The 9930-nt window shown below is 47.4% G+C and overlaps 1 long non-coding RNA gene across 1 annotated transcript in view; it reads left to right on the top strand.

The window, feature by feature from the left end:
* The window catches only part of LOC140654508 (uncharacterized), a 57614-nt gene extending 51174 nt beyond the window's left edge, over nucleotides 1-6440 (top strand). Inside the window, exon 4 of the long non-coding RNA XR_012043429.1 lies at nucleotides 6278-6440. This is a non-coding gene — a long non-coding RNA (uncharacterized lncRNA). The remainder of the gene's footprint in view (nucleotides 1-6277) is intronic.
* The last annotated feature ends 3490 nt before the right edge of the window (nucleotides 6441-9930 follow it).

Genomic DNA, 9930 nt, shown 5'->3' on the forward strand with positions numbered 1-9930 from the left:
GAAGTAGCCAGATGGTTTATGCATGATAGTGGGTCACCGAAATGTCTCTAGAAATGCTTATGTGACATGTCTGTGTGAGACAGGTCATTTGCAAAGATGCAGATGTGATTCTCCATTTAGAACATACGGCAGCAGCCTGATTTATATGAAACACGCAGCAAAGGTTGCAGTATGTGAAAAAGCAGCTCTCCCTTTTTTGTGCAGATAGCCTTGATTTCACTGAAAATAATCCATTCAAATCAGACAGCAAAGGTGTACAGTTCTCATGTCGTTACACTACAGGCATTTATTCCCCCTCACACTGTGAGGTTTCCTACGCGGAGCAGTAGGTAGCTCTGGAAGGCTGTTCATCTTTCCCCGTCACTGTCTGGTTTGGTTGTATTTAGATCTGGCACATTTTTAAATGCAGCTCGGGCATACCACTGCACTGAGGCTGTTGTTTCATTAACATACATCCTCCTGAAGCCACATCCAGCTCCGTGCCCTTCCCGGGGGGCCGAGACGCCCTGTACCGCACCGTGCCTCCCTGGCTGTCCTCCCGGGGTCCGGGCGTCAGAGACCATGCTGCTGCCGCTGAGATTGATGCTGTGCCCCTCGTCTAAGAATAGTCTTACTGTCTTGAACACTTGCCAGTTTCTGATAGCTCGGCAAGCAGAGGGAAGAAACACAGCCATTATGTAATGGCTTCTCCTGGCCAAGAAAAAAATCCCATTTATTGATCTCCTGTCTGAAAACCTCAGTAACTCCGTGTAATTGATGACCAGCTGTTAAGAAAAGCTGTTTGGAGGAAGAACATTTATAATTAAAGAACAGACACTTCAAATTCAACTCTCCCTCCATTTTCTCATTGCATTTCTCTGTGCTGTCTCAGGGAACAACCATCCTGCCTGGGCCTTTAAGCTCCTCGTTTCAAACCAATATATGTCTTTCGCAGGGAGCAACGTTGCGTTCTCCAATTTCACTCCCTGTGCTATGGAGGGGAACTATTCGTGGAGCTGTGTGAGAGAAAAAGATTAAGGAAATATCAAGACTAACAGATGGGAAGCAGGCAGTGGATGACGTGTAGGCAGGGCTGATGTTACAGCAAGTCTTATCTTGTTAGCAGAAATATGTTGCAATAAGCAGAGTTCTGGGAGAGAGGTTGGTTTTGAGCATGGAATAGGAGATGTCCTTTCTATCTGATGAGGGGCCTGCCTGTGTCTAAAAATGTCATATTATTAGATGCTCTGGTACCCCTGAACATTTAGATCTTAATCCTCTTTTCCAGATCTGTCCATCTCCGGGCTTTGGAGGTGAAATTGTTTCTGGGTTTCTCTGCTGAAAGCGTGACTGTCCCCATTTGTTTGAGGGAAACCCGAAATATAGGTCACTCAGCTTGACCGTACAGCATAGCTCTCCCAGACCAGTGGCTATCCACAAGTTAAGACATAGCTCGCCTCTCCTCCCCCCTCACAGACACTCTGAGTAAGGACTACGCTGGAAAGAGATAATTTAGCATGAGAATTATATTATGCATTTAAATGTAAATTGCCAGGGAATTGACGATTGCTTTGTTTGAATTGTAATGATTCCAGTATGCATGGGTTTTTTCCTAGAGTACATTTTAAGTGGTATTTATGTCCTTTTACATCCATCTCAAACACCAATGTGCACGTGTCCTTAAGCTTTCAGCTGTAAAACCTTGAGCTGTCACATTCCCATTAGGAAACCCATTTCTTTGACCTCTCCATCAGTTGTAGACTGGCACTTTTTTCCCCCTCCCCATCTTTGTTTTTTGGAAGATCTCTTGTTTTAATTCAAGGAGAGGAAAATCTCAGGTCCAAAAAGAAAATACAGCTTGGGTCCTCTCCCGTTCCCTGAGCACCAGTGGCAGTGGTCCTGCTCCCTGCCTCTCCCTCTCGCCGCCTGCAAATCACATCCCCGCCTCGGCATCCGGGGAGAGCTTTTGCAGAGGCCTGCCAGCGTGAACGGCGCTGCTTGGAGCCGAGCACGTGGGAAATTAACTCTGTGCTCTTCAGCAGCAGCCGAGCACAGCTGAGGGTACCGAGCTCATCTCCCAGACTTGGCAGCTCCTCCACCCGGGTGCTGACCATCAGTTCAGGATTCGTGTGCTGGGGCTGAGTAGCTAATGTGCAGGCGATCTGATTTCTTTGCTTGTGCAGGGCGCCTGGAAATGAGACTGAGCAGACTGTATTTTTTTCCTATGGTAGGGAGGGGGAGAGGGAGAAAAACAGATGTACACAGATCTGTTCACAGCAAAGACCTGGTTTCATCCCTGGATGCTCCTATCCTGGTAGAGGGGGGCCGAGCACCAGCCCTCAGCGTGAATGAAAGAGAATGAAAGGGTGGCCGGTCACTCAAGTCCATTCTCAGGCTTGGCCCAGAAAAGGACTTTTTTTAGCATCTAAAGAGCTAGTAAAGTGAGGGAAGCCAGGGGTTAATCATCTCTACCCTCCCCATCAAGTTTAACAGACACCAGTTGGAAAAGCCTGGGTTTCGACTCTGTTTGCAAGGTGGAGAGCAGTAAATACCATCATTCGCAGAGTCTTTCTGAGGTGCAGCCAACTTTCAGGAATGCCATATCTCCGTCCAAACAAAACCTGCATGTTTCTCATTGGCCTGGCCTTGTTTCTTGAGACTGTTTCACTGATTGATATAGGAGATAAACAAAAATTGAAATAACACATGCCTGGAAATATAAACAAAACACTCACACCAGAGAGAAAAGATTGCAAAATCAGCAGCTCGCGGGGCTTGTATGCAGCCATCCAGTCCCTGAAGCCAAGCCGTTAATAAAACAAATAAATAAACAAATAGAAATAAAACCGACTGCGATAAGCCCCTGACCTTCATTGTGTAGACCTTATGTCTGTGAAAGCCAGAATCAAGCTTTCCCCTCCCAGCCCCCACGCTAATTCCTTTGGCCTCGGTGGCATAAAATGCTCAGGAGCCTCATCTGGTCCCTCCATCTCCTGCCTACCCACGCCAGCAGCCAGGAGGTCAAATCTGTCATTGTTCCTCTGCAGAGAAGACCCACACGTTCAGCGCCCCAGTCCTGGGCTCTTCTCCATTCCTACCTAACCTCCAGCGCAGATGTCTGGAGCAGCAGTTGCTCACCTCCTGACCTGGATAGAGCAGCTGGTGACGATCGCGTATTGCTGATGATGAGTTTTCCCTCGCTAGCACATATAACCTTCATCGACAGGGAATGGCTGTTGGGGAGTTGGAGAGGCTGGACGTAGTTTGCTGAGCCACAAAGGTGTAACTGTATTGGGTTTCATGCAGTTGTTTTGTAACTTATCACATTCAAAAAATCTCCCCGAGTGATGCTTAATGTTTATGTAGGACTTCACATTGTTAGGTTAAAAGGCATCTGTTCAACCAAGATAAAAAGAGAGGCAGGATGCTTCTGTGTTAGAGGTGTATTAAATCCCCATCCCCAGACAAGCCACTTTGGCTGCCCGGGTCACAGGACACCCCGAGGTGCTTCTCCCCAGGCTCCGTGCTCTCCACCACTTGGTGGGTGCATCCCTGGTGCTTTCTCAGGTGCACCCCCTGGTCCCTTCCTGGGTGCATCCCCTGGGTGCACAGCTGGGTTCGTCTGCACGGCCCCGTGAGAGCACAGGTTGCACCCCAGCACAGAGCTGGGACGCTGCCTCCCAGCAACTCAGAAACTTCCCGAGACCCCCAGAGGTTGCACCTCCCATTTCTGGAAGCATTTCCGTGGGAGGTACAGACACAAGAGGCAAAGGAGCCCCGGAGCTGTGCTCCACAAGGAAGAGGGTGCGGGGTCAGGCCCGTGCACTGTTTCTCTGCAGCACATTGAAACTCACCCTCGGGCTCTCACTCGCAGACCTGGCAGCGTGTTTCCCGAGCGGCAGCTCCTGCTGTGGCCAGGTGGGAATTCTCCCCGGGGTGTGTTGTTAGTCACTTTAAATATTTCAGATCTTCAAGTTATCTTTTTCAAGCCTCAGACAAAAACATGACAGCTATCCCACAAATCAGCCACCAAAAGGAAAAAAAAAAAAAGTCACATTTAATTACTCCTGAAGGGGAACTTATAAATGAGGAACACTTATTAGTGCAATATATTTTTTCTTTGGTAGCTTTGAACTGATCTCTAATAGCGCCAGCGAAGTCCCGGCATAACCTTGGAGTGTGTTTCATTATCATTCAGATAGAAACTGCTGTCTTATGACTGCAGTTTTAAAATACAGTACATTTTTATAATTTCTAAGTAGGCAATCAAGTGGACATAACACATGAAATTCTATCCAGTCCTGGCACCAAACCCTGCCCTTTGCTTGCCCATACTGTTCAGTGGATATTAAGGCCTGGGTGCAGCCGAGGGCTGAATTTGAACCCCAAGGTGATCCTGCAGTCCTTTCCTCTGACAATAGCAATGTAAACATTAGGCGTTTATGAATTCAGTAATTTTAATTTTAAAGTCACTCAAGCACTGGGGCAGCCTCTCTTCCTTCCTCCCTTTTCTCGTCACGGAGGCAGCAGGGCACGAGCAGCAAGTGGCTCCTGGCTGGAGAAAACGTGACCCATGAGCTGGTCCTCATGATGACTGGGAGCTTCAAATGCCACCATGTGTTGTCAGCACTGACCCAGGGGTACCAATGTCTTCGGCTGCTTTCCTCCCCTCAGGCAGCTCCCCGAATCTGCAAAGCCATTCCATTAGCTAATTAACAGATGGCAAAGACAAAACTAATCAGTCATTTCTTGGTGGGGTTGCTGGTAACCCTTCCGTTCAGCAGCGAGAGCAGCTCTGCCCCAGCCTCACTGCCCCATCGTTCCCCGGCGGGCACCTGAGCATCGTGCTTCATCCCAGGCTTCATTTCAGACTTAGGACAGAGGAGCATGAGCGTTTAGCCTGGAAACCACACAGTCTGTAGGAAGTTCAATGTTTTCTTGCCTACATTAGACAGCTGTTGAAAAATGCAGTATTTTCAAGAGAGAGCAGTAAAAGAGAATAGGAACATCAGGTTGAGGTTGGAAGCTAACAAATATTGGGGAGGACAGATGTCTCCTTTTTGCTGATGAAAGAATTAATATATTTCTGTTGCTAATTAGTGTATGGGCAGGGAAAATTACAAAGATGGGAAAATCCTTCTTGGTTTTAGCTCTAGTGGGTACTCAGGAAATAAAGAAGTAATGCTACAAAATACGACATGTCTCACATAGGTGTGCTGCTCTATTGACTTTGAACTAGGTTTGTCACCAGGAGCTGGGGGCACGCGGACATCTCCAGGAGTCTCTCACGGCTCCCCAGTGCCCAGAGTCAGCCTGGGCTTGTCTCCGTTGGCTGCTGGAGGTGGTTATCCAGGAACAGTCGGCATCTGAGGTGCTGGGAGCACCCCGTGCCGGTGAGTGTGGGAGCTCACTGCCAGGGCCAAGCGCTGGGACCACCACGGTGCTACGAAAACAACCTGCAGCACCTGGGGCATCGTTGTCAACTCACTCCCAAATCTGCTGGGAATCCCCAGATTGGAGCCACGCGTTATAAATGAAGAGCAGCCAGCACAGAGATGCTGACGTTCCCTGCTATTGCAGAAATGAGCGCGCTGGTGATCTGCTGTGAGGCATTCAGATACTGAGCTCGTGACAATCTGCAAATACACTGACTTTTGCTTTAGACACTTTTTTCCTCCTATTGTAGGATGTACCTGACACAGAAATTACTGTGTTTCTGAGTATCTTACAATTTTTAATGTATTTATTCTTATAGCACATCAGGGAGATAAGACCCTTGCCCATGACCTGCAGAGGGAACAGAGTCACAGAGAGACAGCATCTGATCTCTAGAGACGACTGGGGGGAGAAGATGCAATTTCTTATACGCTGGATGTTGGCGCTCTCAAAAAAGCCCCATAAGGCTCCTAAAAAGTCCATGTGAGCATCCCACAAGGTGCATCTGCACTGGTGGGCCCTTATGCCTCTATTGGAAGGAGCCTAAGCGGGGTGGAAACGCGACTCACCGGGTGGGACACCTCCCCTCCGCCGCATCCCTGGCACTCTCCCCTGCCTCCCTCCCCTTCCATCGCCAAACATTTCCATGAGACGCCGTCAGCGCTGCAAGAGGATTAGGTTACCCAGAGCCAAAAGAGAGCTTCTTTGTGGCAGAAAAATGCCTCCATTTGTTAGTTTAACCTCAGAAGTTTTCCCCTGGAAGAGGCTCAAATATGTGCCACGGGACTGATAGTTTCACTGCTCTCTTCGGGGCCTTGCAGGTTTTCCAGGTGTCTAAGCCCAGCATTGTTGCTTTTCTCAGGTTTCCCCTCTGTATTTCCCAACATCTGTCCCTGCTTTTTGAAGACCACCATCTTCTGAAAGGCATGCACTACCAGCAAGCGCTACCCCGGGCACGCCAGCCGAAGGAGATGCCCAAAGCTGTGAGCAGCGACCAGCCTGGCCCTCCCGGGCCATAAGTGAGAATAAAAGAGAATAAAAGTCAGGTGGCTTTACCAGGGATTGACGTCCTATATTTTTGAGCTGCTCTCTGCACGGTAATTTTGTTTCTAGCTTTCTCCTGCCTTCCTCACAGCCCTGCCAAAAGCCTTTGGGGGCAGCGGGCACTGCCATGTGCCGAGGCTGGCCAGAGCAAATGCGGTCTGAGACGCTCTCCTTCCCTAACCAAAGGGGATTTAGTGAAGCTTGAGAGTATCTGCCAAAGCCACATTTAGCACAGGGAGCTGATTGCAACACTCGCATTACTCACTGCGGGTTTATAAATAAAACCAGCCCAGGCACAGTCTCTCCTGACACTGAATGAAGGGATGCAAGGGGAGGCCCCAGTATGCTGTCCCACTAAATTGTTTGAAGCTTTCATCTCCCACAACCCTCCCTTAACACACAGGTGACGGTGTCCAGCACACCACGGCGGGTGGGTATAGCTGCAGGAGGGGAGCTTTGACGTGTCCTTTCCTTAGCAAACTGTCCAGGGTGATCTCTGCCTTCCCTGGCTGCCCAGAGCCAGGAAGTCCTTGCTTGTCTTCTGCCATCTCTTGACTGCACTGAAATCAAAGCTGTGTGTTTGCTCCTGAAGTTTGCTCCGAGTTCAGGAGACACGGCTGAGATTCACTGTCCCACAGCGCATCTGTGTCTGACCATGGGCATGCCTCCTGGGGCAGAACCCTTTGGCTGTCCTAGCACATACCGCAGAAGACAACACTCAGAAACTGCTTCCTTAAACACCTACTGAGCAGAAAGTAATACTAATCAAGGGAAGCTCTTTCTCCTTAGTAACGAGCTGACGCTATGACATTGAAGCGTCCGATGCAGCAGTGATCATATAGCAGCGAAGGTCTGGGCCCCCAAGCAGAAGCAGGGCCCGTGCTCTCAAAAACATACAGCTATTTTCCCTGCAAAAGTCAAGATTTGTCAGCAGCTGCTCGCAGGCTCACCTCCAGAGTATCTCAAGGTTTGGGCTTTTTCTCCTTAAATTTAAAGGTGATTCTGGGTTCTGATTTCTATTGATTGCAGCCACCAATTTCCAGTGAAGCTGCCGCTACAGTTGCAGTAAATTGAAGGTAACTGAAAGCAGGGTTTCTTTCTTAGTTATCTTTTACAAATGTCCCCAAAGCAGTCGATGGAGCCCGAGGGGTCACGGGCTGTGAGCTGCTCTGGGTGAGAGCGGTACGCGGTCCCTGCTGGGATCGTGTCCTTCCCAGCCACCACGGCCGGAAGGACCACAGACACTCCTGGTGCATCATCCAACCCAAAGTGTCTAAAACACTGGGGGATAAATGCGAACATTTGGGGAAAAAGAAGAGGAAATGTCATGCAACCAAGAAAACTTCTTGCTCCAATACATGTACATCTTCTTAATGCCTAATGGAGAAAGACACCTAATAGTTTCCAGAGCTCAGTAGCTGGATAAAAACAGAGCGCAGAGGTGGTGGAGTGACAATATCTGTTAATGAAAAAACACGATATACGGCTTGGGCTGTTGGGCACTTGGCCCAGCATTCGGCCAGAGCAAATCGGCTGAGCTACGCTGGAATCAGCACAAGCAATATTCAATTCTCTTCCTTGTCAAATGCCGTAAATTAAAAACAGAATAAAAAGCTTTTAAGGGATGTGCTCACTGACAGTTTAATATAAGTGGCTGTGGGATCATTTTCTACAGATAGGTTTATATCGGGAAAGAAATTACAACTCGCTTCATAGCAGGTATTTTACTGTTATTGCAGAGTTTCCTGATGCGCTTATTCACAAGGAGCAACTTTCCACACAAGCATCATGTGGAAGTCGGTGGGACAGCGGGTCACTGTGGCCATCTGGCTGCATGATGGGTGCCCAACCCCTGCACCCGTGCCAGGCTGAGACGGGGCAAACGTAGCTGAAGGGTCAGCAGGGCTTCTCTTAGCTCCAGTGGTGGAACCGGCCTCTCTGCTCAGGGACGCAGCTCGGAAAGCCAGGTGACATCCCCAGCCACCAGCCATGCCTTCGTTTGCATCCTCCGAGCCTCCTGTCCTGCTCTGCTGACACCGAGCCACAGCGTTGCCCTCATCCAGACATGTCGTTGTACATAAATCCACTGCCCATCTTACATTTGATGAAAAGAAGAAAGTCCCCAGAAAAGGCAGTTTGAATGAACAGAAGCTATGTATGAAATTTAGCTTCTAAGGTTTAAACGATCAGTTCTGGCATTCAGACATGAAAATTTAACTCTTTTTTTGCAGTATTTTAAATTAGTTGATTTAAACATTTCCGTTTTTAATTCCTTCAAAAGGTTAATCTGAAAATGGAATGAAACAGACATTAGTCAACTGAATAGTAACTTACAAAGCTTTTGGGTTTTTTTGGGGAAAAAGAAAAACAACTTCATGACAACCTAAAATATTTTTTCTTCAATTTTTCAATTCTAACATTATGCAAAAATCACATGGGTCAAGTTTCTGAATAATAATATTGCATCTTCTTGGCTGTTGATACCCAAGTCATCAGCAGAAACCACTTATGATCTGTGAGGCCATGGTGAAGTAATTTGTGGTTGTGCTGTGGAACCTATTCCTTTCATTGCGCTTCTATTCAAAATGTGGGTAATAGACTTTCACCACTTTGCCCACTTTCCCGCTGCTTTTTTCTCATTGTAGTTAGCTCCATGGCTGAGTATGGAGAGCCCTCTGGACCAAAGTTTCAGGAATACTAAGGTAGTGCCAAATTTAATATTAATGTCCCTGGATTTGTAACAAAGGTGACACCACTCATAATGTTGTTTATTATTACTGTCTAAGAAATTCCATTAGCAGTATGGACTTGGCTCAGTGCTGATGAATGCCGGTGGAAACCCTTCCACTGAGTCCAGCAGGCTTTGTATCAAATCATATTTGCACCTGAAGATGTACATCAGCTAAATACAATCTAGGATAGAAAAAGGTCAGCTTCTTTGGAAGGGAAAGGTTAAGAGAGTACATCCTTCCTTTTATGCCTTTGTGTGCATAATCTTTTAAAAGCCCATCATAAGTAATCTTCTTTACTGCAGATTTGACCATTTCTTTTCTGCCTGGAAAACATTAAAAAAATTAGCATTAGGGAAGAATATTAAGGGATATTTGTTTCAAGCGAGATACCAGGATTAACAAGAGTTTGGGCTTGTTAATACACGGGGTTATCTTCCAGTAGGTAAGTGCTCTAAGTGCAAAATCAAAAAGATTTCAAATAAACGCACCAGAGGGAACTCCCTGTGTGAGGAAGAGTCGAACCAGCCACCTTCCTCGGCATCTCCAGTAACTACCTGTGTTACTGAAATTTCTACTGCGTGGCCTTCTTTATCAGCTATGCTTCACCCAGATTTGCACTTGTAATGCTTTGACTGTCTTCTCTTTAAGAAGTACTAGCCCTTGTGATACTTTTTTTTGATAAAAAATTGTTCTGACTGGTTTGTTGGCATCATTGTAAATTGTGAAGCCCTTCCTTATA

This window comes from Ciconia boyciana, chromosome 7 (genome assembly GCF_034638445.1).
Source record: "Ciconia boyciana chromosome 7, ASM3463844v1, whole genome shotgun sequence".
NCBI lineage: Eukaryota > Metazoa > Chordata > Aves > Ciconiiformes > Ciconiidae > Ciconia > Ciconia boyciana.